Source organism: Musca autumnalis, unplaced genomic scaffold, assembly GCF_047663935.1.
Source record: "Musca autumnalis isolate F117 unplaced genomic scaffold, ASM4766393v1 scaffold_3, whole genome shotgun sequence".
NCBI classification, from domain to species: domain Eukaryota; kingdom Metazoa; phylum Arthropoda; class Insecta; order Diptera; family Muscidae; genus Musca; species Musca autumnalis.
The window spans coordinates 180,901,999-180,925,815 of NW_027411866.1; the positions used below are offsets into that span (position 1 = coordinate 180,901,999).

Below are 23,817 nucleotides of genomic sequence, written 5' to 3' on the forward strand. Positions count from 1 at the left end.
CGCAAATGAGTATTTCAATGCGTTACAAACGGAAAAACAAACTTAATATACCCTCCATACTATGGTGGAGGGTATAAAAAAGCAGATAACGATCGGATCCCTCTGCTCAAAATAGGTTAATTTATTAAAACGCAAATTTATAAAAACACTATATTCAGCATTAAATTACAATTCGTACGATGGCATTCCTTCCTTCATGTTCAATTGCTTGAGTGAAATATCGTGTTCAGTGGTGAAAACAAGAATTGCAGAAAACCATCCATTATGAAACAAATAGGGGCTTTATGATATTATATTGCTCAACTGTGCTACCAAATATTTTTATTTACATCGCAAAACGTGTTATTTGCTTAAAAAATATATCTTAGTCCCGATTTACAGTTGCCTAATTTGTTCGCGGCTATTGTCAGTTTATAGGAGAGAGCGTCGAGGAAAATAGAAACACTTTGACTCTCAGTACCTTCTCTCTTCGTCAAACTGACAATTGCCTTATGTGCATCTTCTTCAAAGATCGTCCTAAACAGTTCAAAACAAAGAAATGTGATTGTTTCTACAACCTTACCTACTATTTTAGGACCCAAAGACTTGACTTTTTATTAATGTTACATCTACAAAACTACTAAACCAATTTTCCCCCGGTGAAAATAGGATACATATTTCCTTGAATTGGGCAGGGTATTTCCAGATATTTAAAAACCCCTATATCTTTATGAATAAAAATCAAATGCCGTCATAACCCAACTTAGCTTTTTATGGAATAAAAATTTTATCACGCCCAATTTTTTCAACTGAACCGATTTTTCTGAAATTGTCAGGGAATGTACAGATTTTATTGAATTCCAGAGCGGCGGGATAACTCCACTATGCGATATTTAAAAAACGCTATTTTTGCAAAACTTACGCATGTATCGGTCAAAAATTTATGGATTAATTTACAATCTATTGAAAAGTTTCCATTAAGTATGCAGCAAAAGCTCATTGATTGCCGTTGTTATGTTTATTTTATGAATTTCCCCACGCCTTTCTTTGAACGCTATATCTATAAGTAAAACTTATGATTATATAGGTTTCAGCATAAATTTTGGGAGGCAATGGGGTTGTGTGTACCCTAGGTACATATTTGTAGCCACAATAGCGGGCCACACCCACTTTTTAAATACTTTATATCGTAAAAAGTGATGATCACTCCCACTCTTTTCAATACATATTTTTTATTTCAAAACTACTGAACCAAATTTCATAAATTTCTCAGGAATGTTCCGTTGTCCAAAATGCTATAAATTTGTAGACAATTTCGTTTGTTTTGTAATCGCTATATTTGCTATGCTTATGAGTGCATCGGCTTGCAAATTAATTTTCTACAGAGCGGCTGTTGCGCTCCCGGTCAAGAAAAACGATATATTTACAAATTTCCTTAAATGGTCAGGTTCAACGGATCATCAGCCATGAAAAACTAACTTTTAACTTAACTTTTATAATTAGATCGCTTTAGGATAAAGACAGGAGACATGGACGATAATAAATCCTAAACAGCATCAATGGGCGAACAAATCCGACAAAGTCTGTGAGAGAAAAGAAAGGTTACAGTCAAAATATGTTGATAAATTTAAAATCCTCCTCGGTTTGGAAATTTACCAAAGAAGTAAGGTAGAAAATACCTATTTTTGAATTGTCAAGCATAAAGTCCATAAAAATTGTCATTAAAGCTCATTTCGACGGGCCAGCAACGCGGACCGGGGTCTGCTAGTAGAAAATAAATACAATTCTCACAGGCAGTCATTAAAAACGGCCTGTAACTTTCGCGAATTTGTTGCAAATGACACCATATTCTCTTGTCCGATAGGTACAAAAAAAAACGTAAAATTCACGAGTTTATAAAGAAAAACCAAAAATTGCAATAGTGTCAAAAGTTTCTAATATGCTCCGAAATGGCGCGATTTGAGAACAAATTGGTCCAGAACGGTTTGATAATGATTTTAAATTAGATTACAAAAAATAAAAATTTTAGTGAAAAGTGAAGCGGATCAACTTTTATTATTAGAATTTATCTTATGTACATATTTTATTTTAATACTTTGCGTATCCGTTTTCACTAATTCAATTAGTATTACGAAACATATGCTTAAATATTTGAATTTAACAGCTAAAAATGCAACCATGTACATATTTTGTAAATAGTACTATTAATTACATCTTTGATCTTAATACCATTTTGTACAACTAATACTATTCGCGTCTCATCCTAAGTACTTAAGCAAATCATAATTTCAATAAAATCGCTCTCATTCTTTAGCTAGAGTTGAAGGCTTAACATCAATACCACGCTTGCCCAAGTTGATGGACCTAGATGCTTTGCTGGAAATAATAGCTGAATGGAGAGTCAAGTAACATCTTAAATTAATTTCGTTGTTTTGTCCTTCTTTAAAAGCAAATATGTTGTTATAACAGAAAAAAATTAAAAAGTGCATTACTGAACTTCAATGCATTTGATGCGGAAACTTTTTTCGCGATAGAGAAAAATTAACGCCGTATTTCATAATAGTTTTTCATGCTCTACACGGCTATGTGGTGGTATTTTTGATATTTGCAAAAAAGCACAAAAAGTTATATCCCTAGTGTACATATGTTTAATTTTGATGTAATAACAGCAAACTGATGTTATTTTTATACCCTCCACCATAGTATGGAGGGTATATTAAGTTTGTCATTCTGTTTGTAACACATCGAACTAATCATTTGCGACCCTATAAAGTACATATATTCTTGATCAGGATAAAATTCTAAGACGATCTAGCCATGTCCGTCTGTCCGTCTGTTGTAATCACTCTAGCGTCCGCAATAATTGAGATAGAGTGCTGAAATTTTGCACCCGAGGGTCTTTTTTCCATAGGCAGGTCAAGTTCGAAGATGGGCTATATCGGTCCACTTTTTGGTATAGCCCCCATATAACGGTACCTCCGGATTTGAGGTATTTTGACGTTCTACGCCATATTTTCAGACCGAATTAGCTATAATTTGGCAATTAGGGTTCCTAGTGATCAACAAACTTATATCCCAAAGGATATGGGCATAGGTCCATGTTTTGGTATAGTCCCCATATAACGGTACCTCCCGATTTTCGGTATTTTGAGAATTTTATCCACAATTTTTAACCGAACTATCTGCAATTTGACATTTGAGGTTCTCAGTGGTCATGAAAAATCTCCACGAAACATCGTCAACATAGGTCCATGTTTTGGTATACGCCCATATAACGGTAACTCCCGATTTTCGGTATTTTGAGAATTTTAGCTGCAATTTTTAACCGAAATGGCCGTAATTTGACATTTGAAGTTCTCAGTGGTCATAAAACATCTCCAACGAAACATCGTCAACATAGGTCCATGTTTTGGTATACCCCCATATAACGGTAACTCCCGATTTTCGGTATTTTGAGAATTTTAGCTGCAATTTTTAACGGAACTATCTGTAATGATCGGTATTTTGAGAATTTTAGCTACAATTTTGTCTATTCAAAAATAATCTTCAATATAGGTCCATGTTTGGTATATCCCCCTATATAACTGTACCTCCCAATTTTCGGGAATTTTCAGTGGTCACGAAATTTCTTCACTAAAATTCGTCAACAAGGGTCCATTTTTGAGGGTCTACATTGTTTTGATGAAACTACCCTTAAATTGAATTTTGAAGTTCATTTCAGCTATAAAACTTTTCCGCCAAAAAATTTAAAGATAGGTTGACTCTTTGATATAGCCCCGTAGGTGGTACCTTTCACCTAGCTGAAAACATTTTTTTAGATTAGATTAGATAACACTGTGCAACAAAATGGAGGTGAAAGTCTGGGGCACGGAAAATTACTCTTTGGGAAGAAAGGCCTTGGTGAGTATATTATGAACCCCGAAGGACAAATTTTTGTTAGAGACCCTGTGGGCCATCAGGAATTAGCGTTATATCTTTGTTCACTGTTGCTTAAGTGCTCTACAAAAACAACAAACAAAGATATAATGCTAATTCATGATGGCTTACAGGGTATCTTGAAAAAACTTCATCACGCCATAACGCGGAAGTTCGACTCACGGCGCATCTGTCCTTCGGGGTTTTAATATACACACACCAAAGGGCTTTCATCTCCAAAAGGAATTATCTCTGCCCCAACATTTGTGTACACAGCAATAGTGGGAGACAGTAGGAGTCTATCCATTGTCGAAAAGTTGTTCCACGTAAAATTGTGAAAGGACCCTAATTATTCCATTTTAATTAAGACTATTTTATGGTGGAGGGTATAAAAAGTTCGGCCCGGCCGAACTTAACCACTTTTTACTTGTTATTGTTCATTTCCTAAACCTAATTGTTCACAAAAGTAGCTAATGGTTTGATGACTAATTTGACACTTGTTTCGAATTTAAATACGCATAAAAGTATTCTAGGAGATATGGTGGCGTATCAGTGTTGCCATTACTTATTCGACATATAAGCCGGAGTTATGAAAAGGAAGAGAGAAGGGATGGATGAAAAATATTCAAAGTATTTTAGGTCCTTGGTTGACCAGTTCACGATTTTTCCCTGATTGTAAGTAATTAAAACATTATACATTTCAGTTCTAAAGAAAAAAAATTAGCTCATTCGTGTTTTTAACCCAAAGACTATAAAGGAAGACGCCCCATGTCTTATATGTCTAAAAATGCGGTGTACAGCTGAGAGTTTCTGTACATAAGTTGAAGGGAGTATCTATAGACGAACTAGAACATACTACTTCAGTTTGATGAATTATTTAATGTACTGTTTGTTTGTTTATTTATCTATCAGAAATTTAAATATAGCTCGTTGTAATTAATATAATTAGAAAATTTAAATATAATTAAAAATAGTTTAATTATTTTTGTTGCTTTTCTATTGTACCGCACAAATATTAATAAATGTCACATGTTACTATTTGCATGTGTACATAGACGAATATTTAGGCAAGATAAACAATAACAATGACTTAATAATTAATCATATTAAATTATGTCAAAAATATTTATTTAGTCATAAAAACAAATTATCGAACACAAAATGAAGAAAATGCAATATCTAAATAGATAAAATTTTAAAAAAAATATTATAAATTTATAAAACACATATTTTCAATAAAAGAAAAAACAAATAACACTGTGCAACACTGAAAATGAAAACAACTTCTAATGGGCATTTCCAGAAAGTACATACTGTGACTAGAAAAATCCTGATTGGGTTTCGTGTTGCTAGATCGGCATTATGGTGAAAATATATATGAGAGCTATATCCAAATCTAAAACGATTTTTGTCAAAATCGGTGAAACTGAAAAAGGCCTTAAGAAAACATCCCATGTTAAATTTGAAGGCTATATTTCAAAAATTGATCGATTTATAGCAAAATCGGTGAAAGATATACATATATATCAAAATCGGTAAAACTGAACAGAGGCCTGAGGAAACATCCAATCTTAAATTTGAAGGCTATTCATCAAAAATTGAGCGATTTATAGCAAAACCGGGAAAAGATATATATGGGAGCTATATCCAAATCCGATTTTTACGAATACTACTCGGGGGCATAAGAAAATATTACATACTAGGGGACCCGGCTAACTTCGTCTCGCAGTTTGTTAGGTACAGAACTTTATGGCTTTGGTTCAAACCTTTAATACTATTATTGCTTTCACCTTGTTCAAAGGCAAATATTTCTTTGTTTTGAACTGTTTAGGACGATCTTTTAAGCAGATGCACATTAGACAATTGTCAGTTTGACGAAGAGAGAAGGTACTGAGAGGCAAAGTGTTTCTATTTTCCTCGACTCTCTCTTCTATAAACTGGCAATAGCCGCGAAAAAATTAGGTAATTCTAAATCGGGACTAAGATATATTTTTTAAGCAAATAACACGTTTTGCGATGTAAATAAAAATTATTTGGTAGCGCAGTTGAAATAATATCATAACGCTCTACTCGTTTCATAATCGATGGTTTTCTGCAATTCTTGTTTCCACCACTGAACACGATATTTCACTCAAGCAATTGAATATGAATTTGAATTTAATGCTGAATTTAGTGCTTATTTAAATTTGCGTTTTAATCAATTAACCCATTTTAAGCTATTTACCCATTTTGATCCGATCGTTATCAGGTAACCACCTTCGTCTGTTTTTATACCCTCCACCATAGTATGGAGGGTATATTTAGTTTGTTTTTCTGTTTGTAACACATCGAACTAATCATTTGCACATATATTCTTGATCAGGATAAAATTCTAAGACGATCTAGCCATGAACGTCTGTCTGTCTGTCCGAGCGTCTTTTTTTCCATAGGCAGGTCAAGTTCGAAGATGGGTTATATCGGAACACTTGTTGGTATAGCCCCCATATAACGCTACCTACCGATTTTCGGTATTTTGGGGATTTGAACTACATTTTTTGACCGAACTACCTGTAATTTTACGTTTGGGGTTCCCAGTGGTCACAAAACATCTCCACCAAAAACCGTCAACATAGGTCCATGTTTTGGTATAGCCTCCATATAGCGGTACCTCCCGATTATCGGTATTTTGAGGATATTAGCTAAAAATTTTAACCGAACTACCTGTAATTTGACAGTTGAGGTTCCTAGTAATCACAAAACATCTCCACCAAAAACTATCAACATAGGTCCATGTTTTGGTAGAGCCCCTAAATAACGGTACCTCCCGATTTTCTGTATTTTGTGGATTTTAATTACATTTCTTGACCAACTATCAGGTTTGGGGTTCCCAGTGGTTCCCAAAGTATATCCACTAAAAACAGTCAAGGTCTATGTTTTGGTATAGTCCCCATATAGCGGTACCTCCCGATTTTGGTATTTTGAGTATTTTAGATCGAACTACCTGTAATTTGACCGCTGAGGTTTCTAGTAATCACAAAATATCTCCACCAAAAACTGTCAACATAGGTCCATGTTTAGGTATAGCCCCCTATATAACTGTACCTCCCGATTTTCACTTTGATATAGCCCCGTATAAGGTTCCTTACGGATTGAATACATTTTTTATGTTTTTTACTTTATTTAGGTATCAGAGGTCACAAAATATCTTCGTCTAAAATTGTGGACAGGAAAGAATATAATTATTCCGTTTTAGTTCAGAATATTTTATGGTGGAGGGTATAAAAAGTTCGGACCGGCCGAACTTAACGCTTTTTTACTTATTTTTTCTGACTTCTCTATTTAATGTGATCTCCCGAATTCTACTTGCACTGCAAATTCGGTATTAGATGCAATGGCTCTGGTAACATGGACAGAGCTATTCTATTAGTTGCCGTTCTTTGTGTGTTTCGGATGCTTCAAGTTTTGTCACACTAACAAGTGACTGTTGTCGATTTATTAATTTAATTTCGACGTAAATAACATAGTCAAATGAATATCACAAACTAATTAGCGATTAATAAGTATTTACCTTCGTATGTCGCCGATAAAGAATATTTGTCAGATAATTCGAACAAAAAAAATCTCCAGTACCTCCGATTTCTTGTTTTTCCAATGTTGAATATCATCCTTTTTTTGAATGACATACATACAGTGTACCAACAGTTCCAATGTACATATGATGGTTGTATGTATGTATTTGGCCGTTTGTAATTGCCTTCCAGCTCTGCGGGAACTAAATTGATTGAATTCATACTCCTTTTACAGTGGGGGCTTTCTTTTTTTTATCATGACAGAATCTAAACAGTATCAAACTATATCTGGTACAGCTTAAATATTATACCGCATACATCGGAAGTTTATCTTTCGAAGATGTTTTTACCTACGGTTTAAAAGTATACATATATGCCACAACTTCATTTCCAATGAAATTACCTCGGAGCTCTTGATGTTTCAATTAACCAACCAATTTAGTGGTTTTGTACCTTTTTCCTCAAAACTGTGGAAACCACTTTTGGCATTATCATCTTAGTCTTTTCAATCGGTATCTGACCAAAACCACCACTAATCTTTACAAACTCTAAACAATGCTAAAGACGCTTGAAAATAAATGAAAATCGATTTGATTGTGAATAAAAAATTCTAAACAACTTTCAAAAATTGACATAACAGAGGCGTGCAATGGACCCTCACAGTAGGTGCAAATGCAATTTTTGCCAAAAACTGTCCAAAAAAGTGCCAAGATTTACTCCAAACGCGAAGCTCGATAGAAATTTGTGGAAAAATTGACTTTATTGAAAAAATAGTTTTGCAAATTTTTCGCAAATTTTCGCGATTTTTTTAGGTTTTATCCTTTTCTGCCATGAGACCATTCCGAATTGGTGCGAATAGTCAAAATCTGTTCAGCCGTTCTTGAGTTATAAGCGTAGTAACTAACATCATCCTTTTTTATATATATATAGATTAAATTTGAAGGCTATTTGATCAAAATTGATCGAGTTATAGCAAAATCGGGGAAAGATATATATGGGGCTATATCCAAATCTGAGCCGATATGGACAAAAGTTGCAATTTTTCATTCCTATGCCCTTATAAGTACTTGGCAAAAATTCATCAACCTAGGTCAACTCCTTCTATTTTTGTCCACTTTTGTATGGAAGCGGCAACACTTTGCAATGCCACCACTGAGAGATATACAAACTTTAAATACAATAAATTTTAATAATAATAATTTTATAATGATGAATGAGTGTTGTCAAACCCAAACCAAATTGGCACTGAATAATATATATGGACACTAAATAAAATCCACAAGCATTAAATATTCTCTGAGCTGCAAAAAACTTTATCTATTCATAATATTTTGTGAAAAGAAGAGTTCCTGTATTCCTTATCGCATTTATTTTTCCTCTTCATAATTTTTCTCGGTTTTGGTTTCCGTTGATGCGAATGATTATAAAGACTGTGAATATTTTGTTTGTCCATTTGATGATGATCTATCTGGAAAACTCTATAATGACTTTTGGCATTGCGGGTGGATTTTTAATGACCTTCTAATGGCTCTGCTTGTCATAATAGCTGTGACTTTCAATGTACATTTACGTTTAGTTTTTTTGCAGGCTACCTCAATATGCCGCAAGGTCATGGAGGGCAGAGAATGTATAAAAGAGTAGTAAGTTTGAAAATAAATTTAAACCATTTAAATATCATGAACATATTTATGGATATTTTTGTAGCATTTTTATAACCTCCACCATAGTATGGAGGGTATATTAAGTTTGTCATTCCGTTTGTAACACATCGAACTAATCATTTGCGACCCTATAAAGTAAATATATTCTTGATCAGGATAAAACTCTAAGACGATCTTGCCATGTCGGTCTGTCCGTCCGTCCGTCTGTCCGTCTGTTGTAATCACTCTAGCGTCCGCAATAATTGAGATAGAGTGCTGAAATTTTGCACCCGAGGGTCTTTTTACCATAGGCAGGTCAAGTTCGAAGATGGGCTATATCGTTCCACTCTTTGGTATAGCCCCCATATAACGGTACCTCCGGATTTGAGGTATTTTGACGTTCTTCGCCTCATTTGCAGACCGAATTAGCTATAATTTGGCGCCTAGTGATCAACAAACTTATATCCCAAAGGATATGGGTATAGGTCCATGTTTTGGTATAGTCCCCATATAACGGTACCTCCCGATTTTCGGTATTTTGAGAATTTTAGCCACAATTTTTAACCGAACTATCTGCAATTTGACATTTGAGGTTCTCAGTGGTCATGAAACATCTCCACGAAACATCGTTAACATAGGTCCATGTTTTGGTATAGTCCCCATATAACGGTACCTCCCGATTTTCGGTATTTTGAGAATTTTAGCCACAATTTTTAACCGAACTATCTGCAATTTGACATTTGAGGTTCTCAGTGGTCATGAAACATCTCCACGAAACATCGTTAACATAGGTCCATGTTTTGGTATAGTCCCCATATAACGGTACCTCCCGATTTTCGGTATTTTGAGAATTTTAGCCACAATTTTTAACCGAACTATCTGCAATTTGACATTTGAGGTTCTCAGTGGTCATGAAATATCTCCACCAAACATCGTCAACATAGGTCCATGTTTTGGAATAGCCCCCATATATCGGTACCTCCCGATTTTCGGTATTTTGAGAATTTTTGCCACAGGTTGTAACCGAACTATCTGCAATTTGACATCTGAGGTTCTCAGTGGCCATGAAACATCGTCAACATAAGTCCATGTTTTGGTATGGCCCCCTTATAACCGTACCTCCCGATTTTGGGTATTTTGAGCAATTTAGTTACTATTTTTAACCGAACTAGCTGCAATTTGACATTTGAGGTTCTCAGTGGTCATGAAACATCTCCACGAAACAATGTCAACATAGGTCCATGTTTTGGTATAGCCCCCATATATCGGTACCTCCCGATTTTCGGTATTTTGAGAATTTTAGCTACAATTTTTAACCGAACTAGCTGTAATTTGCAATTTGAGGTTCTCAGTGGTCATGAAACACTCCACCAAACATCGTCAACATAGGTCCATGTTTTGGTATAGCTCCCATATAACGGTATCTCCCGATTTTCGGTATTTTAAGAATTTTTGCTGCAATTTTTAACCGAACTAGATTTAATGATCGGTGTTTTGAGAATTTTAGCTACAATTTTGTCTATTCAAAAATAATCGTCAATAATCGTCCCCATGTAACGGTACTTCTTAATGTTTCGGTATTTTGAATATTTTAGCTAAACTTATCAACAAAATTGGTTGAATTTTTTTGTAAATTTTCCGATGTCCATGGACATATGTCCATGTTTTGGTATATCCACCCATATAACTGTACCTCCCCATTTTCGGGTATTTTCAGTGGTCACGAAATTTGTTCACTAAAATTCGTCAACATGGGTCTATTTTTTAAGGGTCTACATTGTTTTGATGAAACTACCCTCAATTTGACTCTTGAAGTTCCCTGCAGCTATAAAACTTTTCCGCCAAAAATTTAAAGATAGGTTGACTCTTTGATATAGCCCCGTATGTGGTACCTTTCACCTACCTGAACACATTTTTTTAGATTAGATAACACTGTGCAACAAAATGGAGGTGAATGTCTGGGGCACGGAAAATCCCTCTTGGGGAAGAAAGTATATTATGAACCCCGAAGGACAGATCCGCCGTGAGTCGAACTTCCGCGTTATGGCGTGGTGAAATTTTTGTTAGAGACCCTGTGGGCCATCAGGAATTAGCGTTATATCTTTGTTCACTATTGCTTAAGTGCTTACTTACTTAGCTGGCCCATTACAGAACATTTGTTCTATAGGCCGAACTAAGAAAAGATCTCCAATTCTCTCTATTTGTTGCTTCGCTTTCTGGAATACCGCGCCTTTTCATCTCATCATCCACTTGTTTGCGCCATCTATTCCTTGGCCTGCCAATTCTGCGTGCACCGCCAAGCGGTCCGTGTTTATACACCTTTTTAGCGGGGTTATCATCGCTCATTCTCATGATATGGCCTAGCCAACGCAATCGCTGCATCTCGATACATTTAACAATATTGATGTCGTTGTACAGCAGATACAGCTCGTGGTTCATACGACGTCGATATTCACCGTCAACGCAGATTGGTCCGTAGATCTTTCGAATAATTTTTCTCTCAAACACACCAAGCACTGCCATGTCTGCTTGCGCAAGTACCCAGGCTTCGGAGCCACACATCAGCACGGGTAGTATCAGTGTTTTGTAGAGCGTTATTTTTGTTTGACGAGATGTGGCTTTGTTTTTAATCTGCTTACTTAAACCAAAGTAGCATCTGTTGGCCAATACAATTCTTCTTTTTATTTCACAACTGATGTCGTTTGTTGTGTTTACGGAGGTGCCGAGGTATACGAAGTCTTTTACTACCTCAAAATTATAGGAACCAACTTCAACAGTTGGTCCGATCTCAATGGACGCATTGCGCGTCGACACCATCAACTTGGTCTTCTCACCGTTTACCGCCAGACCCACCTTAGCAGATTCTCCTTCGATCTTTATAATGGTATCAGTTACTTCTTTTACTGATCGGCCCATGATGTCTATATCATCAGCATAAGCAAGTAACATGTGACTATTGGTGTAGATTGTGCCACTTCTTTTGACGTTTGCCTCTCGTATAACCTTTTCTAGCAGGATATTGAAGAGGTCACACGAAAGGCTGTCTCCTTGTCTGAAACCTCTTTTGGTACCAAACTCTTCGGAGAGGTTCTTTCCAATTTTAACTGAGGACCTCGTGTCAGTTAAAGTCATTTTGCAAAGACGGATGAGCTTTGCGGGGATACCAAATTCAGACATGGCTTGGAATACCTTTGAACGCAGCGGGCTGTCGAGGCTGCTTTATAATCGACAAAAAGGTGGTAGGTGTCGATCTGCATCTCTTGGGTCTTCTCCAGGATTTGCCGCAGGGTAAATATCTGGTCAATGGTGGACTTGCCAGGTCTAAAGCCGCATTGGTATGGTCCAATTATCTCGTTGACCATTGGCTTTAGTCGTTCGCATAATATCCCTGACACGATCTTGTAGGCAATAGGGAGTAGACTTATGCCCCTATAGTTAGAGCATACAGTCTTATCTCCCTTCTTGTGGACGGGGCACAGGATACTCAGGTTCCAATCGTCGGGTACTCGTTCTTCCTGCCAGATGGTGCTAACTAGCTGATGAATACACCTTATCAGCGTGTCGCCTCCGGTTTTGAACAGCTCGGCTGGTAAGCCATCGGCTCCTGCTGCCTTGTTATTCTTCAGCCGATTTATTGCTGTCTTTACCTCATCTTGGCTAAGCGGTATACATTCAATACCATCTTCTGGGATTGGGACTGTGGTATCGTCGTCGTCTTCGCTGATATTGGATACCAAGAGTTTTGAAAAATGTTCTTTCCATATCCTGAGTACACTATCTGTATCAGTTACCAAATTACCTTGCTGGTCTCTACAGGAGGATGTGCCTGTATCAAAGCCATCAGTTTGATGCTTGACTCTTTGGTAGAATTTTCGGACTTCATTCTGGCTCCTGTACATCTCGATTTTTTTCCCACTCCCGCTTTTCCATCTCTCTCTTTTTCCTGCGGAAAAGACGTTTCTCCTCTCTCCTTTTCTCCCTGTATCTCTCTCGTGCGCTACGCGTTGCTACGGATTGTAAAGTAGCCCTATATGCCGCATTTTTCTCTTCGGTGGCAGCACGACACTCCTGATCATACCATGGATTCCTTGGTGGAGGCCTCTGGTATCCAAGTATGGATTTTACGGCTGTTAGCATGGAGTGGGCAATGCTTTGCCATTGCGCTGATATGTTATCGGGATGAGGAGTGCTTTGATTAAGCAATTGGGCTAGTTGAGTGGAATATGCTGTGGCTATCTGTTGTGACTGCAGCTTACCGATGTCTAACTTTCGTGTTGTGTCTGTTCGTACTTTGTTTGCTACGTTTAAGCGGGTGCGTACCTTTGCTGCAACAAGGTAGTGGTCCGAATCAATGTTTGCGCCTCGGAACGATCGTACATCCAACACGCTCGATGAATGTCTTCCATCTATCACAACATGATCAATTTGATTTCTTGTTTTCTGATCTGGAGACAGCCAGGTGCCCTTATGAATATCGAGATGATTAAATCTGGTACTGCTAACTACCATGTTTTTTGCAGCTGCAAAGTCTATCAGCCTCATACCATTGTCAGATGTTTCACTGTGGAAGCTGAATTTCCCGACTGTTGGGCCAAAGATATTCTCCTTTCCAATTTTGGCATTAAAATCGCCTAGAATGATTTTAATGTCATGGGCAGGGCAACTGTCATATGTTTCTTCTAAGCGCTCGTAAAATATATCTTTGGTCTGTTCGTCCTTTTCTTCAGTGGGACCATGAGCGCAAAATTCACTGGAGTGAAGCTGGATACCAGATGTTTTAGTCTCCGACTAACTACAAATCCGCAACCAAACTCATGCTTTACGTCATGGCAGCTATAATACAGTGCGTCACCTTTAGGTGTTGTTGTGACGCCTTTCCCAATCCATCGTATTTCCTGTATGGCAGTAATATCGGCCTTGTACTTTTCAAGTACGTCTGCCAATGCGAACACTGCACCTTCTCTATAAAGAGTGCGAACATTCCAGGTGCAGATTCGCAGATTATGGTCCTTAAAACGTTTGCGGGGTTCGTCAACTTTAGAGGAGTTTGTTTTTCTTTTCTTTCGTTTTTTCATAGTATGCTCTTCTAGGGGAGGGTTACTAGCCCGACGCCCAAACCCAAGTTTTTAACGTTCTTATGGGAGAACGCGCGGCACATGTTAGCTCACTACCTTTAACGGGTGTTAAAGACAGTTCCCCAGGTGACACCACGGGGAGGTCAGTGTCCACTTGAGATGAAAGAGGGACCAAGATAAATCCTGGGCTTTGCCATGTTAAAACCGGTCAGGACCGTTGCTTGGTATCTTCCATCCCCTACGTCACTATTGCTTAAGTTCTCTACAAAAACAACAAACAAAGATATAATGCCAATTCATGATGGCTTACCGGGTCTCTTGCAAAAACTTCATCACGCCATAACGCGGAAGTTCCACTAACGGCGCATCTGTCCTTCGGGGTTTTTAGTATAAACACACCAAAGGCTTTCATCTCCAACAGCAATTATCTCTGCCCCAACATTTGTGTTCACAGTGTAATTTAAGCAATAGTGGGAGGCAGTAGGAGTCTATCCATTGTCGAAAAGTTGTTACACCTAAAATTGTGAAAGGACCCTAATTATTCCATTTTAATTAAGACTATTTTATGGTGGAGGGTACAAAAAGTTCGGCCCGGCTGAACTTAACGACTTTTTACTTGTTTATATTACAAAGTTGTAAAGCCTATTTCAAGTAAAGTTGAGTTTTCTTAACGGAAAACAGTTTGTTTAAAAGACGAAGAAATAAAAGAATTTTTCTTTTAGATTGAAAATAAACCTTCGTATTCTTCTTCTACATGCGTCTGAAAAAGCTTGTATCACTAGTTTACTTATACTCGAGTATTGTATAAAAATATTGTTTTTTTTAATCAAACGGCGTATCTTTCTCAGAAATTAAAAATTTCTCATTTAAATTGCTTCTTTTTTAATATTTGCATACAAGATATATATTTAAATGATTTAATTTTCTTTCATTATTGCCTTATTAAATTACGTTTTAACCTCCAACTTCCTTTGCTTTTCCTTTTCCAGAGCAATTTTAAATTTGTACACAATCAGTGTAAGGAATATATTTTGGATTCCATATATATTTCATTCACAAATGATTCATTTAAACGATGCTACTGGCAAAATAATTTTAAAACATTAAACATGTCCTGACGGAAAAAGGAATAGAACAAACAGGAGTCGCTGCTATTAAATGTAACAAATCACAGATCTTTCGTTTGAACAATTTAAGTACGTAGCCAATTTTTCTTTTGTTTCTTTGTCTGTATTTCTATAGCATTTGAGAGCTATACATTTCAACACATACTCAAATAAAGCAACATTTGTATGTGCGACCCATTAATTAAATACTTGTTACACAAATTCTTGAAGACAAGTATCAAGTAGTAGTGGCTTTTTCATTGGCTAGATGGCAAAAAACCAAGGAAATTACAATTAAAATGTTGAATTGTGTCATTAGAACAGAAATTATATATTTGACTGGAAAAAAATAATGCCAAAGAAAGTGGAATTGCGGCTTGGCAAGAAGAATTTTAAGGTGTTGAGAATGGCCTTTTTACGTAGTCCCAAATTTATTGGTGGAATAGTGTTAAATTTTAGTTTAGCAAGAAGGTCATATAAGTGGAGTAAGATCTAGACATTGGAAGAATTTAATGTTCTTAATAGTATGTTCGGTATGCGTAAATACTCGCAAATAAACTAAGCCACAATACAGCGGATATAAGGTACACACAGAAAACAAAGCTACTTACAAAGATTCGCTGCATTAAATTTGGTATGATTACCTGGAATGAGAAGAAAACAGACAGAAAATGAATGAAATTTGAACAAAAACATATTATATTTAAAATTTTTCAATGTCACTTTAAATTTTTCTCTGCATGACTGCAAATGAAATTTCATGTTTTCATATTTTTGTTGTCCTTGCAAAATATCATACATACATTATTAAAATAATTTATAGCTGAGTGTAGTTTATCCGATTAAAGGGACATTATAAATATATATCATAAAATAACAATGTCGACACAGCATCAAAGCACGCCAACGAATAAACGATGAAGCTAATTCTGATGAAGTGTGTGGTAGAAATATGCATGTATGTTTGTATGTTGGGTTTTGTTTTGATGCATCTACATAAATCACATCATACAGATTTTGTTATTGTGGCTGTTTTGCGGAGGATTTCAAGGATATGGATTTTGGAATTTAGTATTTGCAGGGGGGTTTGTTTTCATTTCGCTGGAAATGGTTCTGATTAAAGTTTACACCATTTTGTTGGGGTTTTGTTGTTATCTGGTATACAAAATGTATAAAGTGATGGAAATAGGATAAACGCTTTTCAAACTTTAAAGGGAGTTATATAAATTTAGTTAACGTAATGAAGAATGGAAATGTGTAAGAAATAAGTAGAAAGGTCATATTGTTGCTAAACAAATTTATAAATTAGTTCCATAAGTGCATACGCAAAAAACCGCGTACTTAAAGAAAAATCTAAGCTTTTCAAAAATATTTCTTCCAAAAATCCAAGTTCTTTAAAAAAAATATTTTTTATTAAAAAACCAAGTTGTTCAAAAAATATTTCTTTAACAAATTTAAGTTCTGCATAAAAGTATATTAAAGAACCACGTTGTTCAAAAAATATTTTTTCAAGAAATTCAAGTTCTGAAAAAAAATATTTTAAAGAACAACGTTGTTCAATAAGTATTTACAAATACGTGTCCACAAAAAAATTTTTAAAAGAACCAAGTTGTTCACAAAATATTTTAAAAAAATCCAAGTCCAGGAAAAATATATTTCTTAAAAAAATCCACGTCCATGAAAAAAAATTTAAATCCGCGGCCACGAAAAAATATTTATTAAATAATTAATTAATTTATTTTATTCATATCCAACTTAAATAAGTCTCATTGATTCAGTAATAGGAAAATAATGTGAAAAGTTAGTTAAAAAAATATGGATATGAGTTTAAATCACAATTATGGTAAACAAATACAAGAAAAATTACAAGAAAAAAATAATTTTCAATTATTAGAGAAGCCTTAATTAAATAAAAATATGTAAAAAACTTTTTAAGTTAAACGGTTTTGTGTTAAACATACATTGCAATGTTTAAGATAAATGTACTAAAAACCAAAAAATAATAAAATAGATACAGTCGTGGGAATTATAAACATATGTATAGACTAGACTAAAATAAAACCGTGGGGCACGTCAATTGTCTACAATCGTTGATTAAAATGTTTGTTTTGTAATGTCACACTATAATTAGGCAGTTGTTCAACCGACAACGATGGACGTGTGATAAGTAGGGCTAGAATGTGGAAACAAGCTAGCAAGCTCGATTATAAGCGTGTTTTAGAGTTTCATAGTGGTGAGCGTGTAGTACTTTGTCGATTAAAGACAAACTACGAGCAGCGAAACGATTCCTCGCCAGCCAGCAGTGTGAATGTCCAACGATAAACTAGTTGAAACATCTCTTTTATTTACATGGAGTGTATAACTATTGGAATTTCCATGAGCAAGAAAATAGTAAGTAATTTCCTCACCGTCTGCGGGCCAACTGCCTAACGACGAATTAAACGATTCTTCTATCGCACATTAAGTCGATAATTTGTAGACAATTGACGTGCCCCACGGTTTTATTTTAGTCTAGTCTATGCATATGTTTATAATTCCCACGACTGTATCTATTTTATTATTTTTTGGTTTTTAGTACATTTATCTTAAACATTGCAATGTATGTTTAACATAAAACCGTTTAACTTAAAAAGTTTTTTTACATATTTTTATTTTCTAGTTTTTAGTTTTTATTTCGCATTCTGTTTAATTCATTTAGTGCTTCATTATTGCACGGTTTCTTGCCCGTTAGTTTATTGCAGTCCAACTCCTCTATACGTAGTCCCTGCAAAGATCTTACTCTACTAAGAGCCACATAGGTTTGACCTTCTTCAAACAGTTTCGCACCTAAGTATACGACTGCGTGATCCACAGTGCTGCCCTGCATTTTATGTATTGTAGAAGCCCATGATAGTAAAGGCAACATTCTTCTTTCAGCCGTCCCGTAATTGTACTTAGCTGGAAACTGTATGGCTTTCGGGTGTATAAGATGTACTGTATAGTGCACTGTATTCTTCTTGTCAAGCCCTTTTATTTGATAACCATATTGGTGGGATTGATAAAAAAAAAATTTGTTATCAGCCATTTGGTAGCGGCGGCCATCTTAGATTTCAATTTTGCATAGTAAATTGTATTCTACTTGTTGAGACCTTTCATTTGATACCCATGTTGATAGGATTGATAAAACCTAAGTTATCCGCCATTTTGTAGAGGCCGCCATCTTGGATTTTAATTTTATATAGTACATTGTATTCTACTGGTTGAGCACTTTCATTTGATACCCATATTGATGGGATTGATAAAACCTACGTTATGCGCCATTTTGTAGCGGCGGCCATCTTGAATTTATAATGATAATGAATAAACATAATTGTATTGTCACCAAAATCCAAAGTGTATACAAAATTTCAGATTAATCGGTTGACAGGAAGAGGGTGAAATTTGAATTACTAAATTTGACCCAAGAATAAATAATAAAACAAACGGGGTGAGCTAAATAAAACCATTTAAAAATAAACGCTTTGCTGATGAATTGTTTGGTAGTGTATTCCAAAGATCGTTCGGACATTAAGCTTCCGAAGACTGGCAGAATCGCAGTTACAAAACAGCCAATCAATTTTACTGAAGACATGTAAACTCAAAACTAAAATAACGCCAAAGAGAGATATGAAGCTATTTTCCCAAATAATATAGGGGAAAAATCAAAAAATGCATCACGCTATGTCTTGAACCCTTTTGAGTTCTTAATATACTAATTCAGGGTTTTCATCTCAAAATGGAATTTTCCACCCCCAAAAATGCTGCTGCACAGTGTAATATTATAACAAATTTATTGCATACATTGTTTATTAGTATTGTATTTGGAAAATTCTACAACAAAAATATTTGTAAAAATTTAAGTAAAAATGCCTTGCAGGTATTGCCCTTTTCTTGTTTTCTTTTATGGTCAATATTAGACAACAATATATGGCCAAATTTATAATTTATGGCTCAAGGTATGTTGTGTTGTTAGTTGCGGTTATTTTAACTATTTTCATTGTTGGGTGGTGCCGGTGGTATACCGAATTTGAAATCAAAATATTGTCAATATTTTAGTTACATGAAATATTTCAAAAAATTCCAATAAAAACAATGTTCGTTTATTTTTTGTTATGGTCAAGTGGCAATAGATTGCCGCAACAGACAGTTTTAAATTGAAGCCAGAAGCAAATTAAAGCCGGAAAAAGTTCCATGAAAATATAATTGAATAAACAACAAAGAATAAACGTTTGGTGTATTTTTATCAGTTGGAAAACAAAACAACATCACCAAAGGAATGTTACAAAATGTAGTGAAGTGTATCATCCTGTATTTTAGTAAATTAAACATTTTAATTGAAAAATAGTAGACCACAATTAACCTGGATTTTTTAAAGAGCATAAACCTCCATAAGCGAGTTTTTTAAAGATTTTTAGGAACAACCACAGACCACAATCGGCGTGGATTTTTATAAATTTTCTGGGGGAACCATAGATTTTAAGATTTTTAGGAGAAAGCTAAGATCACAATAAACGTGGATTTTTAGGAGCAAGCATAGACCACAATAAACGTGGATTTTTTAAAGATTCTAAGGAGCAACCACAAACCACAACAAACGTGGATTTTTAAAGATTTTAAGGAGCAACCACAGTCCACAATAAACGTGGATTTTTTAAAGATTTTTAGGAGCAACCACAGTCCACAACAGAAGTGGATTTTTAAAGATTTTAAGGAGCAACCACAGTCCACAATAAACGTGGATTTTTTAAAGATTTTTAGGAGCAACCACAGTCCACAATAAACGTGGATTTTTTAAAGATTTTAAGGAGCAACCACAAACCACTACAAACGTGGATTTTTAAAGATTTTAAGGAGCAACCACAAACCACTACAAACGTGGATTTTTAAAGATTTTAAGGAGCAACCACAGACCAAAATAAACGTGGATGTTTTAAAGATTTTTAGAAACAACCACAGACCACAATAAACGTAGATTTTTTAACTACTTTTAGGAGCAATCACAGACCACAATAAACGTGGATTTTTTAAAGATTTGTAGAAGTAACCACAGACCACAATAAACGTGGATTTTTAAAGGTTTTTAGAAGCAACCCAGACCACAATAAACGTAGATTTTTTTTAAAGATTTTTAGGAGCAACCACAGACCACAATAAAAGTGTATTTTTTAAAAGATTTTTAGGAGCAACAACAGACCACAATAAACGTGGATTTTTTAAAGATGTTTAAGAGCAAACACTGACCACAATAAACGTGGATTCTTTAAAGATTTTGGTAGCAGGCACAGACCACAATAAACGTGGATTTTTTAAAGATGTTTAGGAGCAACCACTGACCACAATAAGCGTGGATTTTTTAAAGACTATCCATAGCAAGCACAGACCACAATAAAAGTTGATTTTTGTAAAGATTTTAGGTGCAAGCACAGACCACAATAAAAGTGGATTTTTTTAAAGATTTTAGGTGCAAGCACAGACCACAATTTACGTGGATTTTTTCAAAGATTTTTTGGAGCAAGCTCAAACCACAAATATGTATATACCCAGCAAGATGTTCGATGCCAAAGATGATATTCAGGCATGGATGCACGTGATTTGGCATGTCATCTGTTTAGCGTTTCCTTTTTCGTCCTGATTTCAAAAATATAAAGTTCTTTGGAGGGAATACCGCACTTCCCAAGATATGGGCCTCTGAAATTCCAAAAATTCGGTTGTTTAAAGGTCGGCTATTATATATGGCGAATAACAAAATCCGGTTTCAAATCTGCTCGCGTTCACGAAATTGGCCAATGCGCGCAAAAGTTATAGCGGTTTTTATTCTCATATAAAGAAAAAATATTTAAAAATATCTTTTTTGTTGTTATGAGAAAATGTATGCATAAATCGTTAACAGCAGTCCATATCTATTCGTAGATGTTTAAATAGTTATTAAATTTATTATTATTTTCGCGGAAAGTCAACAAATAATAAAAAAATTTTGAAGTAAATCCAAATTATCCTGTCCCAGAATCCGTACAAACCCTCAAAAAATAAATTAAAGAATATATGCGGAATCTAGACAATGCGTAGAAAAATATGATACCAAATTTATAGAGATTGGGTACATAAATTGCATATTATAGCAACAACAAAAGAGAAAAACTTATTGTTGGAAAATATTGTTGCAAATATTTTTTTGGTTTGATTCTAAAAATTAGAAAAAAATATTTGGGAGTTCTAAAACTATTTTGCTAAAATCCCATAGAATAATGAATGTATACAGTTAAAACTTCATCAAAACATATGGTTTACCATCGCGAGAGTTTAACTGATTACTGTGATAACTTATAAGGGTAGGAAATTAAGAGTAATATTGAAATTACAATCATTCAATTAATATTATAATTAAAAAGCCTGTTATTCGCGAATTAGTTAAAGTCGGTTGATGCGCATCCGTTTTTGGATACAGCGAATCAATCTCTGTCAAAATTTATGCATATTTCGATGTTTCACTCAGGTGCCATTGTGTGCCACCAGTTGCATCATACACTGCAAAAAACCTTAAAGTTGGTAAAAGTCGCGCAATGTGCATACGATTTTGATGCGCATCCGGTTTCGTCAGCGCCTATCAAAAATACGTCCAAATATACCAATTTTAATTACATTCTTCAAGAACCGCGGATGTGCCTCCACATTCTATTTTTGGTGAAAAACCCATATTACACGCGAATCTCTGTAATTTATGACACGCGTTTTCGCAAATATTATAATCGCGTATAAAGGATTCCATTTACGTAAAAAAAAAATTCAAGAAAATCGCGGTTTAGTACGCGGATTTGTCGAAATAATTTTTTGCTGCTTTTCCTATTTTCAGGGTATCTATATCCGCGGTTTTAGTGGATGGATTCGATCGCGGAAGGTCTCATTAGATCCGTCGCGTAAAAAAACTAAATTCACGCGGGGTACAAAGGAAATTGAATGGCACTTGTAAATTTTAAACGCAAAAAATAGGTTTTTTTAAAAAATCACGCATCAAATATTGGCCTTTAGACTCCAATTACTAGGATGCAGTAAGGAGCACACTCATGAGATATGCATTAAACGACGTAGAATCAAGAGTTTTATAATCCTAATGTGAGTTTTGAATATTATCTTGTTGCGCGTCTGAATTATTAAAACAATTCAAAAAACCCCGAAATTCCGGCTTCAAAATGTCAGCATCAATTTTAGGTGGATGCAGTGGATATATCGAAAAATGATACACTAGTATCATATTGCCCATGAAGTATTCTTTGAGTCTGTCTTTGGGCATATGTCTATAAAATGTAAGGTTAAGCCTAAAATCGGAAGGGAGCATAAAAAAACTTGTTGGCTTCAAGCCATTTTTACCCATTTTTCTACATTGATGCCAACACAGCTTCCACGTAAATTAATTTTAATGGTCGACCTTATGGGATTCCTCCTAAAACACTTCAGTTTAAAGAATGTATATCATACTATATAGAATATGTTAACAGTTCGCGAATTCTGAAAGGGTGAAACTCGGATTCATCGATTGTAAAAAATTTTTGTTTTTCGCCATATATTGTTTCGTATACGGCAAAAATGGCGATATTAAAAACAAGAGAATTTTTGGGACTTTATTGGCCCCTATCTCGCAATTCAAACGTAAGTCACATAATTTTAATGGATTACTGCCTTACTATCTCCTCGTCTATAGTTTCTGTTCAATGACCCAAAAAATAAAGCATAATGAGTACTTTGTCTGTCATTGCCAATTTCATTACGAGTAGACTCATCGATGTAATCATTTGTTTCATTATGCCTATTGAGTAGGCATTAAATTGGAATTAATTTCATGCATATATACAAGTGTGCAACACATTTTCTTGTTCCATGCTACCAGTATGATGATACGGATAAATGTGGGGGATGTGATGATAAGAGAAAAAGATTACTGTTTTTTTTTCTTTTTTTAACAGACTGGCTTAATCCCAGTGTTGTTGTTTTAATACTTTTTGTACTTTTCGCCAAGGGGTAAGACAGGGAAGACTATAGTTTCGATACTCGCCACAGGATCTCATCACATCTCTTGCTAGTTGTTTGATAATCTCCACCGAAGTTATTATACCCTACACTACTATGTGGAAAGGGTATTATAAGTTTGTTTTGGGAAAAATTCATGTAACACCGCGAAATATTCGTCGGAGACCCCCAATGTGGTATACCAATCTTCATATCTCGGCGAGATAAAGCGATTTTGAGATGTGTGTCCGTCCGTCTGTCCATTATAAATTGTAATCAAACTCCAGGCCGCAATTATGGACGGATCATCACGAAATTTTGTATGGAGGTCGGTTTCACATCAGAATAGATCGTGAAATATTTAGCGGGTGAAATGGACCAAAAACATAATTTTTATCCGATTTTGTAGCTGTTCTGTAGGTCGCAATAATAGTCCGATCGCCTCGAAATTTTAAATAAGTTAAGAGTATATGACAAAGAAGAAGTTTGCAATTTGAGATGTCGATCAGTTAATATTTAGAGGGCTAAATGGACC

General features: G+C 35.2%; 1 long non-coding RNA gene across 1 annotated transcript in view; it reads right to left on the reverse strand.

Annotated features, from left to right (window-relative positions):
- LOC141396734 (uncharacterized) overlaps positions 1-23,817 on the reverse strand; it is a 611,272-nt gene that overhangs the window by 425,757 nt on the left and 161,698 nt on the right. The window contains exon 2 of the long non-coding RNA XR_012411234.1: positions 15,875-15,907. This is a non-coding gene — a long non-coding RNA (uncharacterized lncRNA). The remainder of the gene's footprint in view (positions 1-15,874; positions 15,908-23,817) is intronic.